At 57.0% G+C, this 7,803-nt stretch overlaps 2 pseudogenes; both read left to right on the top strand.

Moving 5' to 3' along the window:
- Positions 1-4,950: 4,950 nt before the first annotated feature.
- On the top strand, positions 4,951-5,072 carry LOC144825712 (5.8S ribosomal RNA; annotated as a pseudogene).
- Positions 5,073-5,456: 384 nt separating this feature from the next.
- LOC144825562 (28S ribosomal RNA) lies at positions 5,457-7,600 on the top strand (annotated as a pseudogene).
- Positions 7,601-7,803: the final 203 nt, after the last annotated feature.

Here is a 7,803-nt window from a genome sequence, read left to right as displayed (position 1 = left end):
TTTCGCTCCTTTCGTGGCCAAGGAAGGGGTGCCCCCACACGTGCTGCCAGCCACGCACCGCAGTCTAATATCCAACACAGTGGCGACCGTGGAATCCGCCGCGGTGGCGGTCGGGGACCACGGCGCGTCCAGTCCACACCCGCCCCTGCAGCATCCGCCTCGAAACCTTCCTAGTCCGAGTTTTCAGGCCCATGTGACGCCGGTGGTTCACCATCACCACCTCCACTGGCGCATTATTACATCGAACAGGTGGGTGCTGCAAATCGTCCGAAGGGGCTACACCCTTCCCTTCGAGGCGGCCCCTCCAGCCATGCCACCGCGGTACCACCGCGTTTCGGGGGATCACTTGACACTTCTCAGAGAGGAAGTTACAGCCCTCTTGGCCAAAGGGGCCATCGAGCGCGTTCCTGGGCCAGAAGTAGGGTGTGGTTGTTACTCCCACTACTTTCTGTTACCCAGGAAGGGCAAAGGGGGCCTACGCCCTATCTTGGACCTACGGAACGTCAACGGCTTCCTCCGGCAGGAGAAGTTCAAGATGCTGACACTAGCTCAGGTCTTAGCTGCCCTGGACCCAGGAGACTGGATGGGAGCGTTGGACTTGCAGGACGCTTATTTTCATATCCCGTCCTGCCGGCCCACCGGTGTTAACTGCGGTTCACGGTAGGCCACGAGCACTTTCAGTTTACCGTGCTCCCCTTCGGCCTTACCAGCGCCCCACGGTTGTTCACGAAAGTGATGGCGGTTGTCGCAGCTCATCTGTGCAGGTTAGGGGTTTCAGTCTTCCCCTACCTCGACGACTGGTTGTTGAAGGCAGGCTCGCCCCAAACAGTTGTCGGCCACCTCCAGACTATGGCCGACCTCCTGCACCTGCTGGGGTTCTCCATCAGTGTGCCGAAGTCACACCTGTGCCCCTCTCAGAAGCTCCTCTTCATCGGAGCGGTTGTAGACTCAGCGCAGTTTCTGGTTTCGGGTTCCTCCCGAACAGCGGGTTCGAGATATTCAGGCTATGATTCCGATCTTTCAGCCGTTATCCCGAGTCTCGGTCAGGTTGACGCTGCAGCTTCTGGGGCTGATGGCCTCCTGCATCCTTCTGGTGCATCACGCCAGGTGGCGGATGCGGCCTCTGCAGTGGGACCTGAAGTTTCAGTGGGCCCAGCATCAGGGCACTTGTCCGACCATGTCTTAATCTCGGAGGGCACTGCAAGACAGTTGCAGTGGTGGCTCACGGACCGCGATTGGGTCAGCGGCAGATCCCTCTCCCTACCCCAACCGGAGAACGTAGTTGTGATGGACGTGTCCCTCCAGGGCTGGGGGGGCCACATGGGAGAGGCGGAGATCAGAGGCCTCTGGCCTCCGGCGGAGTCCCAGCTCCACATCAACCTTCTGGAGCTTGCGGGTGATCCGGCTTGCACTGAAGGCATTCCTCCCCTCTGTCCGGGGGAGTGTAGTGGAGGTGTTCAAGGACAACACCACCGCCATGTGGTACTGCAATAAACAGGGCGGGTTGGGGTCGTGGACCCTATGCCAGGAGGCTCTGCGCCTCTGGCGGTGGCTGGAACATCAGGGCGTGACCCTGGTGGTTCAACACCTGGCAGGTTCTCTGAACGCCAGGGCGGATGAGCTCAGCCATCGGTGCATTATGGATCACGAATAGCGTCTGAACTCGGATGTGGCGCAAGGCCTCTTTCAGCAGTGGGGAGAGCCTTGGTTAGATCTATTCGCCACCGAAGAGAACGCGCAATGTCATCAGTTCTGCGCATTGGAATTTCCAAGGTGGCACTCACTCGAAGACGCTTTTCATAGCGAGTGGAGCTGCGTTCTGTTGTACGCCTTTCCGCCTATACCACTTCTGCCCAGAGTGCTGATGAAGATCAGGCGCGACCGGGCCCAAGTTATCCTTGTTGCTCCGGATTGGGCATGAAGGTACTGGTATCCCGAGTTACTCAGTATGTCTGTCGATCCCCCGATTCGTCTGCCTCTTCAGGAGGACCTTCTGTCACAGCAGCAGTGAACGGTCCTCCACCCGAACCTGTCCAGTCTCCACCTCCATGCTTGGAAATTGAGCGGCGACAGTTGAGGCCATTTGACTAGCCTCCTGAAGTTTGTACTGTGATTCTGGCAGCCAGGCATCCCTCCACAAAGTCGGTATACGCCTGCAGGTGGAACAAATGTGTGGCATGGTGCACAGCAAAGGCTGTGGATCCTCTCTCTGTACCCCTTTCTGAGGTTCTCCTCTTCCGTCTGTCTCTTGCCCAGCAGGGCTCTGCTCTGGGCACTATCAAGGGCTACCGTTCTGCCATTTCAGCCTTCTTGAAGCTACCTGATCAGCCATCTTTGTTCAAGTCCCCCATTGTAAATAGGTTTTTGAAGGGCATCACAAATATGTTTCCTCCTGTTCCATTCGTGATGCCTCAGTGGGACTTGAACCTTGTTCTTACTTTTTTGATGTGCGCTCCCTTTGTGCCACTTCATAACTGTCCTCTCCGCCTTCTTACTCTGAAGACTGCTTTCCTGGTTGCCATCACCTCTGCCAGGAGGGTGAGTGAGCTCCAGGCTCTTTCCTCTAAACCTCCTTTCCTTTCTGTCCATCCGGACAAAGTTGTGTTGCGGACAAGACCCTCTTTCCTGCCTAAGGTAGTCACAGCCTTCCCCATCGGGCAGTCCATCACTTTGCCCACCTTCTTTCTGCCTCCGCATCCCTCGAAAGAGGAAGAGAGGCTCCACCGTCTGGACCCAAAACGTGCGCTCTCCTTCTATCTGAATCGCCCTCCCCAGTTCCGGGTGGATAACCAAATCTTCGTTGGTTACGTGGGCTCTAAGAAAGGTCGGGCGGTGCACAAGCGGACCATCACTCGGTGGGTCGTCTTGTGCATCAAAGTATGCTACTCCTTGGCTAAACAGGAGCCTCCTGTTGGGCTGAGGGCCCATTCCACTCTGGCCACTGCGGCTACTACTGCCCTGAGCCGGGGAGTCCCCTTGCAGGACATATGTCAGGCAGCTACGTGGGCCTCGTTGCACACGTTTGCACGACACTGCTGCCTGGACAGCCAAGTCCGGAGGGATGGTTTCTTTGGCCGTTCCGTCCTCCAGGACTTTCTGGTGTGATTATTGGTTCGCAGACCCACCACCGGGGTTGGTATTGCTGGGCTATCTATTCTAAGGTAAGGAATCGAATACTAACCTGTTTCTTTCAGATGCACAAGTTACTTACCTTCGGTAACAATATATCTGTAAGAAACAGTAGTTATTATTAGATTCCTTACCGACCCACCCATCCTCCCCGTTCTGCGAACCGATATCTAGGGTTAAGGTCATCCCCTTTCAGGGCCCTAGTTTCATGGCACCAGTGTTGGTTTTTATCATGGCTCTGCGTTTCTGGCGCGGAAAAGCTGTGTATAAGAACTGACGTCAGCACGCGGAGGCGGCGTCTAAGTACTCCAATGACGTCATCACGGCACCCACGACGCCGACGACGGACGTGGAGCCGCAGACGATGCCTACCGACGCGCAAGGGTACTGCTACGTAAAAATTTCTGGATCCAGTCTGACGCCTGGGGATATATACTAACTACTGTTTCTTACAGATATATCATTACCGAAGGTAAGTAACTTGTGCAACAGGTCTGTGATGCCCTTAGATGTCCGTGCCTGCACGCGCGCTGCACGGATCAGCGTTGGTCTACCCTTCGCTGACAGGTGCGGTAACCCACTGAACCCCATTCATGATAGGGATTGGGGATTGCAATTATTTCCCATGAACGAGGAATTCCCAGTAAGTGAGGGTCATTAGCTTGCGTTGATTAAGTCCCTGCCCTTTGTACACACCGCCCGTCACTACTACCGATTGGATGGTTTAGTGAGGTCCTCGTATCGGCCCCGCCGGCATTGGCATCGGCCCTGGTGGAGAACCGAGAAGACGATCAAACTTGACTATCTAGAGGAAGTAAAAGTTGTAACAAGATTTTCGCAGGTGAGCCTGCGGAAGGACTATTAACGGTGGATCGGCCCGAGCAACCGACAGCGCCAGCCCGAAGCCCTCGGCCACCTCCTGCAAGCACACACAATGCCCTAGTGCGCCCAGGCTGGCGAAGCGATCCGCGGCCACATGGGGCACTTGGGTGAGGACTGGGACTTTGGCGGGCCTCTTCCCCCCGGGGAGGGCTTGACCGATGTGTAAGGGACCGGGGACTGGGGCGGCCCCTGTCCCTCTCTGGGAGGGGCACAGCGGTAGGCCCTCTTAAGATGCAACCCAAGCTCACCCGGCACATCCCCGTGGTGAGGGGAAACTGAAAGGCAGTGCATTGGGCTGGTACCACCCCCCCTCGAAAGGCCCTGCTGCCGGGTGGGCCATCCAATGCCAGAGTCCCAGCCCGACCAGGCTTTGGGCGGCCGAGGAGTGTCCCTTCTCATGTGGCAGGGTGGTCTGGAAGAAAGGAGCTGGGGGCCTGCAAGGGGACCCTGGCTCCTCTCTGTGGGAGGCGTGCTGGATGGGGAGCTGCCTGGCTCTTCCCTTCTGGTGCATCCGGGCAAGGGTGGGGTGGGCTAATAGCCATCCCGCCAGCACAGCTCTTGGCTGCCCAGCGATGGACGGCTGATGTGCAGGTGGGGCGACCCTCCCTCGTTGCCAGGTACCCGGTTCAACCTGGTCACGAGCGGCTGGGCCGAGGGGTATGAAGACTCACGTGATCCCTCCCAGTTACTCCAGGCGGGACTGGCGGATACAGGCCACCTCCTCCCGTCTCTCCGGGAGCCCCCTTCCTCACCTGCAGGTGGGTGGGGGGACTCTTGGGCTGAGAGCCTGGTAAAGTTTTTTTCTCTCAACGGTGCAGTCTGACTCCCAGAGGGGAAGCCTTGAACGGGGCGCCCGTGCTATCTCACCGCAAGGGCAGTCGACGGATGGCGTCGCCTTCCTCCCGCTTCTCCTGCACCCATTTTTCAAAACTTGCCTGTCACTCTTGGCCTTGGATCACTCAGCTCGTGCGTCGATGAAGAATGCAGCTTATTGCGAGAATTAGTATGTATTTGCGGACATATTGATCTTTGACACTTTGAACGCACCTGTCTGAGGGTCGTTCGATCGTAAATCATCCCGGGGTTACCCCGGGACGTGGCTGGGGCTGTCGCAGGGTTAGTTCCGCTTCCCTTCATCCCCCACAAGGTCACACCTCCCGATCGCCCGTGGCAGGGTCCCTCACTGGGTCCTGCCTCAGAGGTACACCGCCGGCGTTGCCTAGCCCCGAGAAGGAGTCTGGCGACCAGTCCACCCTGGGCCCATCCCGTGGCGCCTGGCTGCATGCCGTGCATGGCTGTCTGTGTCCTCCAGATCAGATCCGGGGAAAGAGGGCGCGTGCTGCCTCAACGCCAGTCCCCTGCTCCGGCAGGGGGCTGGCCTTTCCCAGCTCCCCTTAACACTTAGGCGTTTTCTTCCAACTACGACCTCAGATCAGACATGGCGACCCACTGAATTTAAGCATATTAGTAAGTGGTGGAAATTAAACTAACCAGGATTCCCCCAGTAATGCGAGTGAAGAGGGAAGAGCCCAGCGCCGAATCCCCGCCTGGTGGCGGGTGCGGGAAATGTGGCATACAGAAGACCGACTCCCCGGCATCGCTCAAGGGGGCCAAGTCCTTCTGATCGAGGCTCACCCTGTGGATGGTGTTAGGCCAGTAAAAGACACCGGCACACCGGGATTGGGTCTTCTCGGAGTTGGGTTGCTTGGGAATGCAGCCCAAAGCAGCTGGTAATCTCCATCTAAGGCTAAATACGGGTGCAAGACCAATACCCAACAAGTACAGTAAGGGAAAGTTAAAAAGAACTTTGAAGAGAGAGTTCAAGAGGGTGTGAGACCGTTGAGAGGTAAGCAGGTGGGGTCTCTGCAGTCCGCCTAGAAGATTCAACATGGTGAGAAGATCGGTGGCCCGGGATCTGTGGATCTCTTCTGCGGGACTAGTGCCCCGGGTCATACAGGCACCCCGCCTGGCGCATTTCCTCCAAGGTAGTGCGCCGCAACCAGTTCCGGGTTGGCTGGGAAGGCTTCAGGGTGGCAGGTGGCCCTCTGCTCCGGCAGAGGATGTTACAGCCCCCCTGGCAGCAGCTTTGCTGTATCCGCTGGGCCAAAGGAGATTTGACCACCTCCGGGCCCTTCCCCGGGCACCGGTTCCTGGCCGCCCCTCGGTGTGCGACAGGTTGGGGAAGGGGGGACGGGGGCCCCTGCTCCTGGCGCAACTGGCAACTGGGGTGGCCTGGTTAAAGTGCGCCCCGCCTCATCGCACCGCTGGGCGGGGAGGCCCATGCCGGGTGCCAGGGCTGTGCAGCGATGTCAGTTATCCACCAGACCCATCTGGAAACACAGATCAAGGAGTATAACACGTGTGCGAGTCGGGGGGCCGAGCAAAACCCTATGGCACAATGAAGGTGAGGACCGGCTGAGGTGGAACCCCGCTGTACTTCCAGTGGCGGGCATACCAACGACCTGTCTCGCCCGCTCCGTCGGGGAGGTGGAGCATGAACGTTATCGATAGGACCCAAAAGAAGGTGAACTATGCCTGGGCAGGGCAAAGCCAGAGAAAACTCTGGTGGAGGTCCATAGTGGTCCTGACGTGCAAATCTGTCAGCGGACCTGAGTATAAGGGTGAAAGACTAATCGAACCATCTAGTAGCTTGTTCCCTCCGAAGTTTCCCTGAGGATAGTTGGTGCTCAGAGCTCCCAGTTTTGTCTGGTAAAGCGAATGATTATAGGTCTTGGTCTCAAACTTTAAATGGGTAAGAAGCCTGGCTCACTCGTGTGGAATGCGAGTGCCTAGTGGGCCACTTTTGGTAAGCAGAACTGGTGCTGCAGGATGAACCGAACGTCAGATTAAGGCGCCTGTTGCTGAAGCTCATCAGACCCCAGAAAAGGTGTTGGTTGATATAGACAGCAGGACGGTGGCCATGGAAGTTGGAATCCGCTAAGGAATGTGTAACAATTCACCTGCTGAATCAACCAGCCCTGAAAATGGATGGCACTGGAGCGTCGCGCCCATACCCGGCAGGGGCTAAGCTGCGACGAGTAGGAGGACTGCTGTGGTGCACATAGAAGCCCGGGGCAAGGGCTTGGGTGGAGCCACCGCAGGTGCAGATCTTCATGGTAGTAGAAAATATTCAAACGAAAACTTTGAAGGCCGAAGTGGAGAAGGGTTCCATGTAAACAGCAGTTGAACCTGGGTCAGTCGGTCCTAATAAATGGGCGAGCGCCATTCAAAAAGGACGGGAGATGGCTTCCATTGCCCTCAGCCGATAGAAAGGGAGTCGGATTCAGATCCCCAAACCCGGAGTGGAGGAGACGTTTGCCCTCGCGGCGTCCAGTGTGGTAACGCAAACAATCCCGGAGAAGTCGGCGGCAGCCCCAAGGATAGTTCTCTTTTCTTTGTGAAGGGCAGGGCGCCCTGGAATGGGTTAGCCACGAGAGAGGGGCACGAGCCTTGGAAAGCGTTGCGGTTCCGGCGGCGTCCGGTGAGCTCTCGCTGATCCTTGAAAATCCGGGGTATATTGTGTAAATCTCATGCTGGGCCGTACCCATATCCGCAGCAGGTCTCTAAGGTGAACAACCTCTCACATGTCGGAATAATGTAGGTAAGGGAAGTCGGCAAATCATATCTGTAACTTCGGGATAAGGATTGGCTCCATGAGCTGGGTCAGTCAGGCTTGGGTACAAAGTGGGGCTGGGCGCTCGCTGCTTGCTGCTTTCCCTCCTTGCAACAATTATTACATATAATGCAAATTTTGAAGATGGAGCATTCAAACTGTAATCCGGCAAAAGGCCA

The sequence above is a fragment of the Lissotriton helveticus genome, chromosome 3_1 (assembly GCF_964261635.1).
Source record: "Lissotriton helveticus chromosome 3_1, aLisHel1.1, whole genome shotgun sequence".
NCBI classification, from domain to species: Eukaryota; Metazoa; Chordata; class Amphibia; order Caudata; family Salamandridae; genus Lissotriton; species Lissotriton helveticus.
This window is presented reverse-complemented; position numbering and strand designations above follow the sequence as displayed.